The 20,202-nt window shown below is 37.9% G+C and overlaps 1 non-coding gene across 1 annotated transcript; it reads right to left on the reverse strand.

The window, feature by feature from the left end:
• Positions 1-6,772: 6,772 nt before the first annotated feature.
• Positions 6,773-6,879, reverse strand: LOC137769740 (U6 spliceosomal RNA). Its single transcript, XR_011075057.1, has one exon. It is a non-coding gene; the product is annotated as a U6 spliceosomal RNA (small nuclear RNA).
• Positions 6,880-20,202: the final 13,323 nt, after the last annotated feature.

Consider the following 20,202-nt stretch of genomic DNA (forward strand, 5'->3'; position numbering starts at 1 on the left):
TGATTTGATATTTAAAATTTTTTTAAATTTGTATTGAAATATAGTTGATTCACAATGTGTTAGTTTCAGGTGTACAAAGTGATTCAGATATATATATATATATATATATATATATATATATATATATATATATGTATATATATTCTTTTTTTTGTATTCTTTTCCATTATAGGTTATTACAAGTTGAGTATAGCTCCCTGTGCTATACAATAGGTCCTTATTGGTTATCTACTTTATGTATAATAGTGTGTATATTTTAATGCCAGACTCCTAATTTGTCCCTCCCCCCTTTCCCTTTTGGTAACTATAATGATTTGATATTTGTATATATTGTAAAATGATTACAACAATAAGTCTAGTTAACATCCATCACCACAAGTAGTTGTACACTTTTTTCCTGGTGATGAGAACTTTAAAGATCTACTCTCTTAGCAACTTTCAAATATACAGTACACTGTTATTAACTACAGTCACCATGCTTTTTATTACATTCCCATGACATTTATTTTATGACTGGAAGTTTGTACCTTTTGACCCCCTTCATCCATTTTACCCCCGCCCCCCCACCATGCCTCTGGCAACCATCGTATGGCATTTCTCTTTCTCTGGCTGACTTATTTCACTTAGCATTATGCCCTCAAGATCCATTCATCTTGTCGCAAACGGCAAGATTTCCTTCTATTTTGTGGGTGAATATTTCTGTATACGTCGCAACTTCTTTATCCATTCATCCATCCATGGAAATTTAGGTTGTTTCCATATCTTGGCTATTGTAAATAATGCTGCAGTAAACATGGGGGTTCATATATCTTTCTGAGTTAGTGTTTTCATTTCCTTCAAATAAATACCAAGAAGTGGAATTGCTGGATCATATGGTACTTCTATTTTTAATTTCTTGAGGAACTTCCGTAGTGTTTTCCACAATTACATTCCCAATTGCACCAATTACATTCCTACCAACAGTGCACAAGCTTTCCCTTTTCACATCTTTGCCAAAACTTATTTCTTATCTTTTAGATCATAGTCATTCTAACAGGAGTGAAGTGATATCTCATAGTGTTTTTGATTTGCATTCCCCTGATGATTAGTGATGTTGTATACCTTTTCATGTACCTGTTGGCCATCGGTAGGTCTTCTTTGGAAAAATGTCTATTCAGATCTTCTGCCCATTTTTAATTGATTTATTTGTTTTTTATTCTTATTGAGTTTTATGCATTCTTTATATATTTTGGATATTAACCCCTTATCAGATGTATGATTTGCAAATATTATCTTTCATTCAGGTGGTTGCTTTTTCATTTTGTTGATGGTTTCCTTTGCTATGCAGAAGCTTTTTAGTTTGATATAGTTCCTCTTGTTGATTTTTGCTTCTGTTGCCTTTGTTTTTGGTGTCAAATTCAAAACTTACCACTTATGTTTTCTTCTAGGAATTGTATGGTTTTGGGTCTTACATTCAAGTCTTTAATTCATCTTAATTTAAATTTTTGTGTATAAAATAATGGTTCTCTTTCATTCTTTTGCATGTAGCTGTCTAGTTTTCCCAACACTGTTTGCTGAAGAGACTGTCCTTTCCCCATTGTATATTCTTGGCTTCTTTGTTGTAAATTAATTGACCATACATGGGTGGGTTTATTTCTGGGCTGTTTATTCTGTTCCATCGATCTCTGTGTCTGTTTTTATGCCATTACCATACCATTTTGATTACTGTAGCTTTGTATTATAGTTTGAAATCAGGAGCATGATGTCTCCAGCTGTGTTCTTTTTTCTCAAGGTTGTTTTGGCTATTTTAAGACTGCTTGTTCAATTTCTGTGAAAAGTGCCTTTGGAATTTTGATAGTGTTGGGGAGGGGGAAATTTCTTCCTCTACCCCTCTTTAGTTCTTGTGCCTGGACTACTAATAAAATTGACACATCAGATTAATAGGAAAAAAGCCAATTTAATTTTGTGTGCACAGAAGACCAGAAAATGATGCTCAGAGTACAACCACAAGCAGGCAACATTTATACCTTTTTACACAGAGAAATAATAAATTTGTGAGGATTTGACAGGACAAAGAAACTTAGGTTTGGGCGCTTAATTAGTAAGGAATTTAAGCAAAGTTTGGGCTTGGGTACTGAATTAGTAAAGAAGTAACAAGGTTTGTTTATACAGGCTTCTTGGCCCTGAATTCCTTATCTCTGGTGACAAAGATGTCTTTCTTTGTCACTAGAGGGCACCTTTCGCATGGGAAATTTATTTCCTGCTTTCAGGAAGACAGAAAGGAGGGATTGATGTGTCCTTCTTGCATCAGTTGTTTCTTAAATAACTTTAATTCGAAATAATCAATATGCCATTGAGGCATATTTTGGGGGTGGCCTGCCCTGGGCCCCAACAATAGGGATTGCATTGAATCTGTAGATTGCTTTGGGTGTTATGGACATTTAAAAAATATTAATTCTTCCAATCCATGAGCAGGTAATATTTTTCCATTCATTTATTTGTGTCTTTTTCAATTTCTTTCATCAGTGTTATAGTTTTCAGTGTACAGGTCTTTCATCTCCTTGGTTAAATTTATTCCTTGGTATTTTGTTCTTTTTGCAGTTTTAAATGGGATGATTTTCTTAGTTTCTCTTTGTTATAGTTAATTATCAGTGTATAGAATAGCAGCAGACTTTTGCGTACTGATTTTTGTATCCTGCAACTTTACTGAATTCATTTATTAGTTCTAACAGGTTTTGGTGGTATCTTTAGGGTTTTATGTATATATGTATATAATTTCTTCTGTGACATGACAAGTGACAGTTTCACCTCTTCCTTTCCAATTTGGATGACTTATTTCTTTTTCTTACCTAATTGCTGTGGCTAGGACTTCCAATACCATGTTCAATAAAAGTGGTGAGAATGGACATCCTTGTCTTGTTACTGATCTTAGAGGAAACGCTTTCAGCTTTTCACTGTTGAATGTGATGTTAGCTGTGGGCTTGTCATATATGGCTTTTATTATGTTTAGATATGTTCCCTCTATACCCACTTTGTTGAGAGGTTTCATCATAAATGGATGTTGAATATTGTCAAATTTTTTTCTGAAGTAACTTATTTTAAGTAACTTCATATACCATAAATAAATTGTTGATTGCTGTTTACTAAGACTATAGTGCTAACACTTTCTAGTATCTTCTCATTCTTATTAATGTTGAAAACAGTTTTTTCTCACTCTAAACCTGTCTTCCAATGATAAGTTATGGCTTTCTAAGCTATTATTTTGTTAAATTGTATAAGTATCTTACAACTAAATGAATGCATTACTATATTCTGCTTTTGGGAATATTATAGATAGGTTTCCTAAATAGTGAATTAGAAATATCTCAGTATGTGGTATACTCTCATTTTCAGACTAGAAATAGTAATGTTTACTTGAATTAAGAAATTACTAGTACCAGTGCTTCCTTGTTAAAACTTTAGGATGTTCATTGCAGCACTGTTTACAATAGCCAGGACATGGAAGCAACCTAAATGTCCATTGACAGAGGAATGAATAAAGAAGATGTGATACATATATACAATATACATATATTTCCTCTTGTTCTCATTTCATGTTTTAGAGGAAGATTAATTTGGCTCTATAAAGAATTAATTAAGAGACAGCCCTCATCCCAGTGCCTGGTCTTGCACTGTAGAATTTACAGCCAAGAAGAAAATGTATTTTTGAAAGGGCAATGGCTGGTCTCATCCCTCACTAATTGACACCCCATCTGTCGATGACTTTTTTTCCCTTCCTGTTCTCTGCACTTCATGGGAATAGGAGGCATGGCTCATGTTTGGTAATTGATAAAATTTTTTTGAGAGAAAAAAATAAAGGTTTCAACTCCCTTGGGGGAAAAAAAAAAAGGAACGAAATAATGCCATTTGCAGCAACATGGATGGACCTAGAGATTGTCATACAGAGTGTAAGTCAGAAAGAGAAAACAAATATCGTATAATATTGCTTATATGTGGAATCTAGAAAAATGGTACAGATGAACTTATTTGCAAAGCAGAAAAGAGCCACAGATGTAGAAAAAAAACTTATGGTTACCAAGGGGGGAAGGGGGGGTGGTATGAATTGGGAGTTGGGATTGACATATATACACAGCTATATATAAAATAGATAACTAATGACAGCCTACTGTATAGCACAGGGAACTGTACTCAGTGCTCTGTAGTGACCTAAATAGGAAGGGAACCTAAAAAAGAGTGGATATAGTATATGTATAACTGATTCACTTTGCTGTACAGCAGAAACTAACACAATATTGTAAAGCAACTATTCTCCAATAAGAATTAATTAAAAACACCCCAAAACTTTAGGAGGATTTCATTGACCGATATTGACCTTGTCGATCAAAAGACTGAATTGCTTGTTATTGTTCCATTGTTTATGTGGTTAGAATACTTGAGCAGTAGAGAATCATTCTTTTCTTACATATATCCACAGCATATAAGATAACTTCTTTCTTTATTCATCAGTGTTATAATTTCACTGAAAAGCTATCAGCTTGGTCTGATTTATTCCCTGATTTATTCCCTGAAAGAGCTTGCTTCTTTTGCTAATGGTTCTTTGTGCTATTTTCTCTGTAAATGCTTGTTTCGTTATTTCTCTTTAAATTGAAAAAAGGCTTTCAGGAATGCAATTTTCAGGCTCATTCTAAGTATTTGGAACCAATTTCTCTTCCAGTCTTCCCTTCTTCATTTTCTGAAACAACGGCAAACCATTCATATGCGTATATGTACTCAAACGACACTGTTGGAAGTTAATCTCCAGTGGTGAATGAGAGATTTTGTGCCGATTTTGCTTTTGAGCCACGTGAAATAGAGGGGAAGTTAGATGTTTGAGGCAAACTTAATGGTTCTGGAGGTGGACACATGTTAAATGAACAGTTTTGTGACTTGCTGGCTCTTAACGAGAAGAGCTAGGACTGATCAACTTTTACACGCTTGTTAATAGACACTGGTTCTCAGTGACACTTGGCCCTTGTTTGCTCTGAGAGAAGCTTCTGTGATAGTTTTAAGGAAGAAAAATACTATCTAAAACATATAACACTCTTTTCCCCATCATTCAACAGAACTGACTTGGAAATGAGTAAGAGACATATTGTGAATTATGCCCTATCACTCAGACACAGAATGTCATGTGACACCTAGAATTTGCCAGGGCCACATGTCAGGCATTTTTGAAATGTATTTGACAAGGTGGTTTTTCAAGAAAGGCATATAACATAACGTTATATGGTGGCAGGTCTAAGCCATGGGCATACTGAAACCAAGTAGATGTTGGTTCTGGAATCAATATTCCTATCCAAAAATATTTATTGAAGAGGGAAAGTGAGAGTTCTAGGCACCTAGACATAGATGCCAGACTTTGCTGTGATTTCGTAGCATTAATTTCATAGCATTAATTTAATTTGACTGAGTGGGACTCAGTATATTTGTATGTGTATTAATCAAGTCAAGATTATAGAAGTCCAGGACCAAAGAATTATTTAAATCATACACAGAGTAAGATTGATTTGTATAAGCAAAGAAGCAAGGGCTTGAAGTATTTGCTAAAGCCATTGTTTTTCATTGAGAAAATTCCTAGCTTTGGGCCAGGTAATGTAAGTTGGCCCTTGCGTGTCTTTAGGAGGTATCCTATAGGTTGATGGACAGATCTGACTGTCAGATCATGTCTTAGGTTAGCCATGAACTTCTTGTTTCCAGTATTCAAATTAAACTTGGCATTTATTGTGAAATCCCTGGTGCCTTCATGTAAAACAATATGTTCTCTGCAGCTGTGCACTTTGCAGTCACTGGTCAATGGTTAAGCAGTTTGCAGGAATGCTTTGGAGCTGTGGTGAATGTGCTTCCCCAAGGCCTTCTGGTAGAAATTCTGCTTCACAGAATGAGTGAAATTTTTGGAATATATACTGGTGAAATTAGTCATAATGCATAAAACTGCAGCAAATAACAGTGTAGAGCTCATTGGACTAAATTGATGTTGGAGTCAGTAGTTATCTAGCTACAGGGCAAGGGCACATCAACCTTCCTAGGAACTCTAAAGGCAGAATACGCCAGGTGTTCCAATTTTCTCATTTAATGTGGGAAGAGCAAGCCCAGCTTCCTTCTTATAGGTGTAAGAATCAAACATGATAGTGATGGTATATAGTCAATACCAAGTCTTTAATGCCATGACTATGAAGAAAAAGTCTTGTTATCTCAGTTGTCCTACAAAAGAATTCTAAAATTCAAAGAATTTTTTAACAAATAATTTATTTTCTTTCATACACTCATTCTTTTAGGTTTCTAGTATGATTGATATTTTAGAAATATTTAGAATCAGCCTTTACATCAGGCTTAGAAGTTAAAATGGAAAATAGTGAAGAAAGTAGTCCTGACCATGTAAGGTTTGGGATTTATATGTTTGCATGGGGCCATGCAATCTGAGGAGCTGGAGCCTCTTGTCTCTCTGGCATTATTTCCTTAAGAAATTGTGATAACATATTATTTGAGAGAGCTTGAGTGCTTTTGCAGTATAGCTGCACTCTTTTTCCAAAGCAGTCTATCATTTTAGAGGTGTATAATAGCTTTATTCTATAACATGCATACAGTGGTGAAATATAGCTTATACAACTATTTAAGAGTGTGCTTGACTATCTTCTAACAATGCAATTCACACAAATGGAATGAGGTCATGTTTAAATTGAAATATCAAGTCTTTTTTCAAGATCCTTGGAAACAAACATTTTGAATCTAAATATATTATTTGATTTTTTTTTTTTAAAATATGGAACGCTTCACGAATTTGCGTGTCATCCTTGCGCAGGGGCCATGCTAATATTCTCTGTATCGTTCCAATTTTAGTATATCTGCTGCCGAAGCGAGCACTGATTATTTTAATATCACTGCATATATATGTTTAAATAAAAATAAAGGACATTACATCAGCTTCAGATTTGTTTAATTCTTGTTGTGTTTGGCTTCATCTGAACTACAGAGGTGGCAGAGAGAATGGAAAGCATGAAGAAGTTCAGTCCAGAGATACTTAGGAGCTAGGAAGAGCCGGGGTCAGTGATGGATTGGACGCAGCAGGGAAGAGAGAAGGAAAATTTAAGAAGGATGCCATGTTTCTGACTGAAGTAACTGAAAGAGAAAAAGCAGATGTGGAAGTAAGATGAGTTTGGTTTTGAATGCATCGAATTTGAGCTCTCTAAGGACATAGAGCAGAAATGTCTATTAAACATATGGATCTGGGCTACAGATTTGGGGAGTCATTGTCATAAAGATAGTAAGCGCATTAAATGGGATAGCCTGCTTCTCTCCTTTCTCTGCACATTCTTCCCAGGCAGAGGACAGAGCCCTGAGGAGCATACACAGGTAGGGGTAGAACATGAAGAGGAAGCCAAGCCATAAACGTGACTCAGAAAAAAATCAGCCAGAGAAGGAAGAGGAAGCTCAAGAAGTCACAGTGTCAGAGAAGCTTGGAGACAGAAGTACGTCAAGGAATTAAAGGTGGCCAGTGATGCCACTTGTGTAGCAAGGCCAAGTGAGACATGGGCGGAAAGGTGCCCACTGAATTTGTCGTGAATGGAGTTTTTCCCAGAGAGGACTGTGCAGACAGGGAAAGGTGGATTTAGAGCAGATTCCAGTGGTGGCCATGCTGGGATGCGGTCACGATGAGGGTGGCTGAGTTATGGGAATGAAGGAGAACAAATGCGTAAGCAGTTAGACTGTGGGATGGGCTACTGTATTAGTCAGGGTTCTCCAGAGAAACAATCAATATAAGAGGAGATGTGTTATGGGAATAGGTTCACATGATTATGGAGGCTGTGAGAAGTCCCACCATGTCTTATCTGCAAGCTGCAGAACCAGGAAAGCTGGTTGTATAATTCCTGAGATGGGAGGGAAATGTGGGGTTAGGGCTGCTGGTGTAAGTCCTGGAGCCTGAAGGCCTGAGAAAAAGGAGGAGCTCCAATGTCTGAGAGCAGGAGAAGATGGTGTCCAGCTCAAGGAGAGTGGGCGGGGAGGGATGGAGACTGAGAGAGAGAGAGAGAAGGAGAGGGCTCACCCTTCCTTGGCTGCCCTCAAAGAATTGGATGATGCCCAAATTGATGAGAGTGGATCTCCTTTACTCAGTCTACTGATTCAAATGCTAATCTCTTCTGAAAACACCCTCAGACACACCCAGAAATCATGTTTTACCAACTCTCTGGACATCCCTTAGCCCAGTCAAGTCGATGTATAAAACTTAACCATCACAGTTATCAACATGGATATTGAAGTTACCTAGGATGGTTGCAGTACTGGGGGAAGGTCAGGGTGACATGTCAAAGTCTCTATGCGTTAGCAGGAGTAATCAGGTTTTTAGAAGAAATCAATGTTGGGAGCAGGCATTGACTAGTGAGGCTCAAAATAGACAGGATTTTTATAAATGCAGTGAGGTAATGGTCTATGTTCCGGCTATGACCCTTCGGAGAAAACAAGCAATACAGTTTAAACTAGTTTGATATGTGGCTGTTTAATGTTCAGACACTAGAAACAAAGTAGGGCCATTGGGGGATGTAGATGGCTTCTCAGGAGCTGAGCTTCTTTGTGTCCATCTTTCCAAGGATACATTAAAGGTTCCTCTCATTTTTTTCTGTGTCTGTCTCTGCTTTCTCTCTGGTTTTCCTCATCCTACCATTTGTCTGTACATGATACCCAGTGTCAACCCACCCTTGAGTCCAAGGACGTCTCATGTCAAGTCCCCACGACTAACTCTCAAGATTCTCAGTGTATTTCAGTTCCAGTTGATGCTGGACGGGGAAAGCATGGAAACCCGCCTTGTACAGTTTATAAATAACATAGATTTCAAGGGCAATGTCTACCTCACTTCCTGGCTTTGAAGGGCCTGGGGGAATAACTGGCCTCCAGTTCAGAGGTTTGGGGGAAGCCTGAAGTGTGTACGTGCAGAATGTAAGGAGAGAGGCAGTTTGTTAACCATGGAAAAGGGGCTCCAGATGGGTTTAGAGGGGGAGGAGCAGGGCAAGTTTGCGCTGGGAAGAAGGAAGCACATAACCATATAGCTTTTGTTGTTTTACCGTTTCTTTTAAATTATATGTTCCTCAAAATATTTCACATCCTTAAGTAGATTGTGGTGTGTCAGAGGGCTTGTATAGTATTATATCACTATATCTTATGTTTCTTCTGCATCCCAGCACCCGCTCACCCAAGTACCCAGCAAAGGCCCTCTGTGTCCAGTGGATTTGGAATTTATATTCTTCCTTGAGATATGGATAGTAATGTACAGGTCCTATCAACTGCACAGTATGTTTTATAGGTTCTTCTTCTTTCTACCTGCCACATCTTGCAACACTCAGCCGTGTGCCTGACCGGTACACAGTAACTGACTGAATCAATTTAAGTAAAGGGTAATATGATGGAACAAAATTAGTGAAGACATTGTTTCTAGTGCTTGGGGTTTTAGCAACTTTTTCAACACTTTGAAAGGTGTCACACAGTTTCATGTGATATTTAAGGACTCATTTCCATTTATGATATATAACCATTCTGTTTTTTCCATATTCTTTGGTTTATTTTTTAACAAACTCCTGGGATTATTAGCCTGCCAGAGAGAAATAAGGGTGGAAATGGTGACCGGAAGTGCTGCAGTTACTTTGTCTGGAAATGTAAAGGCAGGAGGAGGGACATTGGGGACAGAGGGAATTTTCCAAAATAAGAATGAGAGAGAGTCTTTCCTAAATGCAGGTTATGTGAGATGGAACAATAACCAACTAAATGGATCCTGAAACAGTCTTGAGGTCTTACTCTGGATGGCTTCATGGCAAAGTTTCCTGGGTACCTCTCAGTAGTACTGGACACTCCGCCCCAGTGAGGAGCCCACTTTTCCTTAGGATGACCAGTTAGATTTTCCTTACCTGAATGGTGAGGGGCTGAAAGGTTCCGATGGTTTGGAGGATGAGGAGTTGGAGATAGAACTGGTGGGTATGTCTAAGGTAATTATAGAATGAAATCTAATTTGGGTGTCAAATAGATTAATACCCAAGATTCAGGAATATATGATTGAGACTTACATATTAAAATTGCCAATATTTAAAGCTTTCTACTTTCTCCCTCCCTGTATGAGTCATAGTCTACTGGATGAGTTTTAGGAGATCTATTTCATATTATTCAAATCATGATGTCATTTCCCCCCTTATTTGCTATATTCCTCATTCTTACAGTCAAAGCCACAGGCTACATGATCATCTTGTTTATATAATAATGGTATGATATAATTACTCCAAATAATGAGTAGCTTGAAGCTTAGTTGTGAGCTGTGCCTGGTCACTTCAGGTGGTTACACTCTTTTCTCATGAGGCCTGAGATTTCATTGTGAAATGGGACAATGTGTCCAAAGGCTGCATCCCTCCATCTGGAACTTTCTGGCCACAAGTAGGACCAAGATTCATACTCTGTTGGTGGTGATGTGTCAGGAACATAATCCTTGAGGATGAATTGTCCCTTCAGTTGGTTTATTCTTTAAATATTGATTTAATCAACCTTTCAATTACTCCTCAGAATTTCTCACTTCTGCATCAGTTTTTGAATTATCTGATCACTAATGGAGGACATAGATATACTTATAACCACACAGGATCTCATAACAAAAATACCTAGATTCCATCATCAAACATATTATATTCTCATGTTGCTCTTATAATAAGTATTTAATGAAAATTATGTGGTATGTTATAAATACAGAATTTGCTGCTCAGCTGACTTTCTCATTTTATTTGTTCTCTAATGTGTTAATGGAAGGGTTTCTAAAGTGAAAAAAATGAACTTTGGAGAAACTTTTAAAACTTATTTCCAGAATATATCTAAGTATAAAGGACACAGATATAACTCTTTCTTCAAATGGATATAAAAGCATGAAGGAAAGATTTAAAAAAATAAAAATTTATCAAAGATTAACTATGCTATTTTCTGAGCTATTTTAAAATTTTATATCTAAATAACTTCCTTAATTCTTAAACCAATGCATTTTAAAAAGTAAATTCTCAGATAATTTCTTTGTGTGGATCATTTCAAATAAGGGATATTCTAGAATGCATTGGAAGATTTATAACATGGAATCGGTAGCTTTTCTTGCCGTGAATGTATTTTGAGAGAATTAATGTCATATAACTCACTTATTAAAATTTCAGTGAAAAGAATAGGCATCGCAAATCCTTGGGTAACTGTCAGCTTTGAATGCCCATTCTTACCTGCCGGAGACCTTGTATTTCAGACCTTGCACTTTTCCAGCTGTGCAGAATTCACCTCTGTGCTGACTTTGGTTCTCTCCAGGGGGCGCACTGGGGGCAGTTTATCAAGATGGGGCAAACAAGGATTAGAGCTAGTCCTTTCAAACAGCAGTGCCCCCAATCTTGCTGCCTGACAGGAAGCCCTTTCCCTCCTGTCCATGGGGAGCCACCCTTCCCTCCTGCTCTCCTCTCCAGTCTTTTGTCAACTTGCACTGTAATCCACCATCATCACCACTGTCAGGGCTCCCCAAGGGCCCTCAGTGGCTGCTTTCGGGTTCTCAATTGTATCACGCTGTCTGCTCTGCCAGAATGTTGGGCAGGAAAATTACCTGCTCTCAAATCATTTTATTTATTATTTATTTTTCTGCCCCTTCCCAGATGTCTCCATCGTTTTTCTCATCCTCAGAGATTCATCCTCTGTCTCCTTAGATCTTTCTCTTCTCCTTTGCTTTCCAAGTTTTTTTTTTTTTCAAACTCATGTAATATACTCCAATAGATAATATTAAGTTTAAAAAGATAACAGCTAGCATTGTAAGCTATGAGGGACCTTTTAAGGATAGTTCTATCATTTTCTTCTGCCAATTTTAGGGAATAGTTTATATATGCACATAGCAGAATGACAGACCCATTATTTAGGAGAGATGAGAATTCTTATGTATAATATACAAAGGCAGATAGTAATTTACTAATGCCCCTAGATTGGTAACCCAAATTTATATCTTTTATCACTAAGTAGAATAATAAATTCCTCTATATCTAGATACTGGGACATAGATGAATAAATGAGCCAATTTTAAAGTAGCAAAAAAGAAGTAGTATTTTTTCAGTATTATCCACTACCTGTTTCACAGGTTGTTCTAATACATACATGATTACATTCAGTCTGTACAATGAACCTTGAATTTTTGCTTTGGGAACCTAAAGTTCAGAGAAGTTAAGCAACTTCTTCTAAGTCAAAAGCTTGTTGTGGTGATGCTTCAATTCCAAACCAGGTCTGTTAGACTCTGAAGTTCACATTTGTCATTATATCAGCTTTCCCAGTGCGTGTTTTTGGAACACTGTGCCAGTGAGAGATTTCAACAACAAATAAGGGTTCTCTGCTTAATTAAGATTGAAAACTTCTTCCGTAGAGGAAATGGTTTAATTATATTTAACCAGAATGGCCCAAACTTTTTATTATGCTGACTTTTCTTTCTGATTAATATTATGTGGAGTTAAGGTTTTAATGTTGTAGTTTTTAGTGTGAAACTTCTTGGTTCATCAGAGCCTGGTTGTATTACATTTCTTCAGTGTTCAGCTGGGCATTGTTTTGCATGATTACTCCAGTCAATAAATCCCAAATATCTAGGAGTCATGTTGTGGTAGATTAAAAATATGGTCACAGATTCTTTACAGCTCCTTTATCATGAGGACAAAACTATTTTCTCACTCCTTAAATCTAGGCTGACTTTGTGACTTGCCCTTACTGACGAAATGTGGCTAAAATGACACTGTGCAAGGCCTTGCTCCCTCTTGGAATGCTGCCCACAGACTTTTATAGAAGGAAGCTTATCTTGCCTATTAGAGGTAAGTGGCCAAAAGAAGGAAAATAGACATGTCCTACCTAGCAGCCAGCAGATACCTACCTAACTGCTAGATATGAGTGAGGCCATCTTGGACATTCCAGCAGAATCAGACCTCCAGCCGAATGCAGCCCTGTGAGTGAACCAGGTAAAACATGCAGAAGAACCATTTAGGCAACCTAGGGACTTATGAGGGATAATAAACCACTGTGTTTAGCCACTGAGTTTTGGGCTGAATTTTTACTCGGAATGAGTTAACTGATACACATGTGAGAACCATACCTGACAATTTATGAATGTTGACATTCTAGCTGTAGGGTATTGCCTGGTTATAAGAATTACATGCATTTCTGCGTTTGTACTTGACCTTATTGAAATTAGTACTTTATGCATTGCATGTGCTGTCTGTTGGGAGATAATTTGCTATGGGTCTCTCACATTTCTACATGTCTTATGAGCAGAAGCATTGAAAACTTTTATTCTGGGCTAACTTTTCAAAGATGTTTTTATAGTGAACAGTCTTGGAGGATAGAGATAGTATCTCCCTCTGGGGCAGAGGCGGATTTGCTGTCTGTCCAGGACAATAAAGATAATGTCTTCCTCTGAGACAAAGATTAGGTAGGTTTGACTAAGCTCAGAGTTTCTCAGCTGTGACTCAGACCCCTGGGGTGAGCAGCATGCATTTGGACTCCCCCTCTAACTCCTGCCGCCTTGGGAGTTAGAGGCTGAGGAGAAACAGTGCAAACATGGAGCTCATGCTGCCTGGGTGCCATGAGGAATACAGTCCTTTGTCTCTGACCTGGGAATCTCATGTCTTCTGCCATCATCAAGGAAACTGCAGCAGGCTAACTTGTTAGCTTATAAGCTGGAAAAATCTCAGACTCTTCACAGTTCTTGACATCTAACTGAACTTAATGCAGAACATAAGATACTTTATGGAAATTGTATGAGCTTCTGACTTTTTCTCAGGGATAGATTTATGAGAAAATCTTATTCCTTCTGAAATGCTTATTATTCATAAGCACCTATATGTTGGTCTTTCAGGAGTTCATTTATTAGATTCATTAGGAATTGTATCTAAGAAACAGAATCTTTAATTTGCAGTGATAATTATACACTTGAATGACTAGAACATATTAATATTTCATTAATGACTATTAAGTTCTGCTAGAACAGTGTATGTTATGCTAGATATAGTTTGTTTTTTAATGATTAATTTCCTGTTTATACTTTTCCCCATTATATTTTTAATTTTTGTATATTTGTGATTTCTCTGTCCCTGTCTCTTTTTTTCAATTAATTATGCAAGTGGCTTATTTATTTTAGTTCATTATTTTATTTTTAAGAAACAACTATTTATTAGTTCTACTGGTTTCCTGATTTATAATTTATAAATTTCTGATGTTTTTTATCAATTTCTTCTTTCTGCTTTCCTTAAGTTATTTTTAATTTTTTTCTAGCTTCTTGAGATGAAATGGTTAATTCACTTATGTTCACTCTTATTTGATACTGAGCATTACAAATTTTGCTGTGTTCTATAGGCTCAAATATGTGATATTTTCATCATTGTTATTTTTAGTTCTTGCAATTTTTTTCTTAAACTAAAGAGTTAGGAAGATAGAGCTTTCACTTATCCTGACAGGTTTTTTTTTTTTACCTGTTTTTTTCTTTCATTTGTGGAGTTAGTGCATTGTGATCAGAGAATAGAGTTTGTATTGGTTATAATTTTTGGAATTTTTGTGGGTTTCTTTGCATATAATATACGAACAATTTTTGGAACTATTATAAAGGTCCTTTTTAGTTGGTATGTTCTCTGTTTTCAATGTGAAGTTTCTTTTTTTTTTTAACATCTTTATTGGAGTACAGTTGCTTTACAATGGTGTGTTAGTTTCTGCTTCATAACAAGGTGAATCAGCTATACATATACATATATCCCCATATCTCCTTCCTCTTGCGTCTCCCTCCCACCCTCCCTATCTCACCCCTCTAGGTGGTCACAAAGCATGAGCTGATCTCCCTGTGCTATGCGGCTGCTTCCCACTAGCTATCGATTTTACACTTGGTAGTATATATAAGTCCATGCCACTCTCTCACTTCGTCCCAGCTTACCCTTCCCCCTCCCCATCAATGTGAAGTTTCTAAATGCAGGGTTTCACGTGGGCAAGGACTTGTATAAGGACAAAGGGTAAGGAGCTATCAAAGATGCCCACTAGGTTTTTGATGTGTGCAAATTGGTGAGATGTACAAAGTGGTAAGGATGACCTTTGAAGGTTTTCACTACCAGTTGAGATATTGAACAACTTTTATATCACTACCAAAAAATTTTAATCCATAAAGGTTTTGGTCTTAGGCTGGCGCTGATATTATCCATGTGGAATGCAAAGTTAGATAAGTGAATCATTTAAAATGTGCAATTTCTTCTAGGGACACAAAAAGAGTTTGTCGTGTTTTACTTCACTTTAGTTGCCAGCTTCCAATTGTTTTCTGTGGCCATAAGTAATTGTTCTTAATGTTTGTGGCAAGAACCCAGTTTGGTTACATGCCAAAATTCTCAGCAAATCCTGTAGTGCTTGTATGAGCATAAAAAAGGAAAAATCTCTGGAAGGATGTGTGTGTGTGTGTGTGTGTGTGTGCGCGCGTGTGTATAATGGAACTCATAATAGCGTAAACCACTAGGAATGGGGTGGGAAGTGTGTTGGATGAGGATCCCATTGCAGGGGATCATCAGAACTTGTAACCCACCACCATTCTCTGCCGTTTGGGCTGTTACAGCACTGGAACTGGATAGAATCCTAGAACAAGAATCTATCTGATTACCATGGTTTCCGCTGCTTCTAATTGGCCCCAAACCAATGTGGGTCCATCTGATAGAATGATCTTTGGAGCTAGCTCTATTCTCTATTATCTGTGAGTCCAGGGGTAAGTTGCGTAACTTACCTGAGTCTCTTTTTTTTTTTTTCTTTTATGACAATGTAGATAACAAAATCCACCTGAAATTTCATTTTGAAGATTAAGTGAGATATATGAAAGCTAGGACATTGGCTTGCCCAGTTTTATCTCTTCATTGAAGTTAGGTCTTTGGAGTACATGGTCTGGGGAATAAGAACTCAATCTTGACAACATTAACTTAGGGAATCAAATTCCCTTCCTTAATCAGCAGTTTTGGGCTTCTTCAGTCTAGGAGCAGGGTTTACTGGGTGTCCCTCTTCAGTGGTGGCACGTTGTAAGGCAGTTCTGTGTGGTGATCCAGCTGTGGACTCTGACACCCTGTAGCTGGGGCCAAATCCCTGCTTCATCTTTCTAGCTGTGTGACATTGGTCACAGTCATTAATCTCTCCAGAGCTTCAGTTCTCTTCTGCTTTAAAACTGGAATAGTAATAGCACCTGACTCAGGGGTGTTGTGAAGGATAAATTCAGTAAAGCATGGGAAGCCGTGAGCCTGGTACCAAGAGCGTCTGCACTGCCGTCACCTCAGAAATGCGTTCCTTATCATTTTCTCTGTGAACACCCATTTTTTGAAAGTTAAAAATAGCCAAAGTTAGACTTAAGTCATGATACAGGATGGTCTGGAGATTGTTTCTTTTCGTCTGTTTTCAAATTTTGATGATTAACAGTTAAGGTAAAGAATATTGAAATGCAGAAATAAAACACTGCATTAAGCCATCACATGTCTTAATAAGGAGTGTGGCACTGAGACATTAAAGTAGCAATTATGGTTGCCCCAGAATTAAAAAATACAGGTTCGCTTAACACGATCTATCTGTTTATAGGAAAGGCTAAAAAGAGGGTAGAAAAATATTAGGAGAATACAGAAAAACTTGGCAACTCATCTGTGGTTGGTTCATGACATTAACTGACCCTGGAGGGCTGCCTTCCTTTTTTTCTTCCTTTCTTTCTTCCCTTCTTTCTCCCTTCCTTCCTCCCTTCCTTCCTTCCTTCCTTCCTTCCTTCCTTCCTTCCTTCCTTCCTTCCTTCCTTCCTTCCTTCCTTCCTTCCCTCCCTCCCTCCCTTTCTCTCTCTTTCTTTTTGGTTGACGGATTTTATTAAAATCTGTTTTATTTATTGCCTTTTTTTTCTTTTTTTAAAATTAAAAAAAATTTTTAGTTGAAGTATAGTTTATTTACAATGTTTTGTTAATTACTAAGTGTTGTTGGGTGGTACTAGGTTACTTTTCAGCAAACCACAGGGAACTTCTGGCTTGAGTTAAAATGTGTCAGTGGCATCATGGTGGGGGGGTGCACTTTCCTTTGTGTTCCGGCTGTTAGAAACTCCAGACGCCTCTGGCTATTTGAATGACACATCACAGGGAACAGTTCCTTTTTCTGAAGATTAAAAAATGCACTATTTCTTTAAATGGAAGTAGCAGATTTATGTGAAGCCATTTATCAAAGCCCCCTGGACCTATGAACACCAGGGCTGCCTTGTGTCAACACCAAAAAACAACGCTTTGAATGCTAGTGGATGAAAGTCCCCTTTCACAGTGGGACTTCTCAGCATGACCCCAAGCCTGACGTCCCACTCTGTCTTATGTATTAGATGATAAACACAAAAATAAAGGAATAGGTGATGCAAGGCATCACACTAGCATACAGAACACAGCACAGATCATCACTCCAGGGAAGAGAGGTGTTTTTAAAAAATGGAATTCCTAAGCTCTAGGGAGACAGCTGGGAATGTAACACCATAGTGTGGGAGGGACTCTTATGATGGGATTCATTCCTTCACAATTAAGTGTTGGCAGGAAACAGGACAGAAGTTAGCCTATGGAAAGACAAACCTTTCTTCCCATCTTCATATCCTAGGTTTTTTGTTGCAAATATAAAACCTTTCCTAATAGAACTGTACTCCCATGGAATTTATCAATGAATCCCTGGGCTGCAAAATTCCTTGATTTAGGCTAAACCTGCTGATGTTCTGCAAAAGGGCTATGTTACACTCACGCAGCAGGAACTTAATTTCCAAGGAAGCATTTTCCATATACCCTGGCAGGCAGTGGGGGGAGAGCCTTGGGCCGTGACTCTAGGGTCTTCACGGGTGCTGAGTGGTTTAGATTCCTCTAAGAATATGATGAAAGTTACGGCCCCTTGTTCAAAATGAGTATTTAGTTCAACCTTGGCAACAGTGTACCTACCTACGCTCCCTGCTTCCCTCTCATGCCGTTAGTCCTTTTCCCTAATTATAATTCTCAGCAGAATACAAAGGACTTAACTCTGGAGTGTTCTGCATTGGGGCTGGATGGTGGAACAGAGATGTGGCCCCTCCAGAAACTTGAGGAATGGTCTTATAGAGGAAGAGGCCCCCAAAGAGATAAAAGCAGAAATTGCCTTCAGTAACTGCTCACAACAACACACTCTCAGTTATTTTGGAGGAAAGAGGAATCATGGGGCAGTAGGATTGTTGGGAAGATCACGCCGTGCTGGTCTCATTTGCATACGTGGGACAGGTACATCCACAGACGCAAAACTCAGCTGAGCAATAAGCTTAACTTTTCAGTAACCGGATGTCATTTATATTTTGAGCTTGTAGTCTTCGGATTAGTGGATGTTTCATCTCGGTCAGTTTGGGTTTTGCTTCTTCCCTCCATCAGTTGGTGCTTCTAGAGTGTAAAAGGGGGGTGTGGGTATGAGAGGAGCACCTTTTCTGTGGGCACCTGCATGGGGGTGGGGCCGTGGGCAGTGATGGAAGGATGGGCAGAGTGAAGCCATTCTGTCAGAAATTACTGAGAATGCAAAGCACAGCAGTTCGTTTGTCAGAGCATTATCTCCTTGCACATTAAAATCAAGTGAGCACGAGCTTTCCCATGAAAACCTGGAGTTCTCTTGAAGAATCAAAGGGCAACCCTAGTCCCATAGTCTTGCAACCCTCATTTATTTCTGAATCTACTCATTTACCATTAACAGCTGAGCTCTGAGGTTTGATTTTGGATTGAATCTGGAGGGAAAGGTAAGATATTTAGACAATAATGGAAAAGAACGGAAAGCGGTAAGGCAGGCAAAGGAGAGAGAGGATATGGCAGATATTTGACGTACAAGAAGCAGTCAAGCTTAAATACAGGGTAAGCGCAGGCAGAGGTGGGCAGGACGTGAAATCACAGAGTTAGGGAGGGGTCAGACTGAGAATTGAAGACTTCATCCTGTGAATTATGGAAAAATCACTGACAACTTTTAATTGATATGTTAACTAATGTTTGGTAAGCTTGGACATGGTGTGTAGAATAGGTCAGAGGAGAGAGAAAAAAGGTAGAAAAAAAAGGAGTTAAAATTGAATACCCAGTAGTTTTTTGAGCAGTTAGTGGGGTAGAAATTTTACCTCAATATGTAAAACATTATTTTTGATTATTAGAGGCTTTTAATTTATGTGTTCTGTTGTTTTTTGGTCATTTTCAGTGTTTGCCATCAACTTTTGCATACCTTATTTGGTTTTGATTTTTTTAAACCTTGCATTTCATCTTGTTGAGTGCATGAGGCTTGAGTTTAGTGAGCGTTTAATACAAAGAGCAGAGTAGGCTGTAAGCTCTGGTGACACTCTGCTTGCCATCAAGGTCAGCTTTCAAACAGCGTGACCTACAGTGCGGGGTGGTGGTCCACGGAACGCAAATGGGCTTGAACCCATCTCTGCCTTGGACTATTAGCTTCTGTTGATGTGAAATTGACTACTGCGGGGTTGCCACTTAGGCAACTCAGAAACAGCATGTTTCTTAGATTTTTTTTTTTTTTTTTTACTACTTGCTGTGCATGCATGTCTAGAACTGAGTTAGTTTTAAATAGATATTTTTTTCATCTGAACTGCATAAAGTATTATTTAACAATGGCACTATTTTTGTTAAGCCAACATCTTATTTGCTCACCAATTGCTTGGTGCACCTAACGTCTGTTAGAAAAAAATCTTAAGCGTGTATTATTACAATCTAACGATCAATATCAGTTATAAAACACTGAAATTAATGATAATGGTTATGATTTACTGAGCGGTGTATTATGTGCCAGATACTGTGCTATAACTTTGATCTAGATCTTTAGAAATCTCTAAAGCAATGCTACAAGAAATGTATTCTGATTCCTATTTTACAAATGAGAAAACTAAGGTGCAGAGAGATTGAGAAACTTATTCAAGATAACACAGATAGTAGAGAGCAGAGAATGTTTAACTTATCATTTTGTATCCTAAGTAGGGACACAGATATGAAAGCAAATCTGAGAATTTGAGTATGTCATAAAATGAAAACTAAAACAGCAGAACAGTCCAGTCCGGCAAAACAGTTCACTTTTCTGAAGGGGGGTGATAAATTTTTGCTGATTCAACCACACTCTTTTCTAATTCACTTTGCAACAGATGGATTCACATCTGCAAGGTGGCAGCCT

This window comes from Eschrichtius robustus, chromosome 9 (genome assembly GCF_028021215.1).
Source record: "Eschrichtius robustus isolate mEscRob2 chromosome 9, mEscRob2.pri, whole genome shotgun sequence".
NCBI classification, from domain to species: domain Eukaryota; kingdom Metazoa; phylum Chordata; class Mammalia; order Artiodactyla; family Eschrichtiidae; genus Eschrichtius; species Eschrichtius robustus.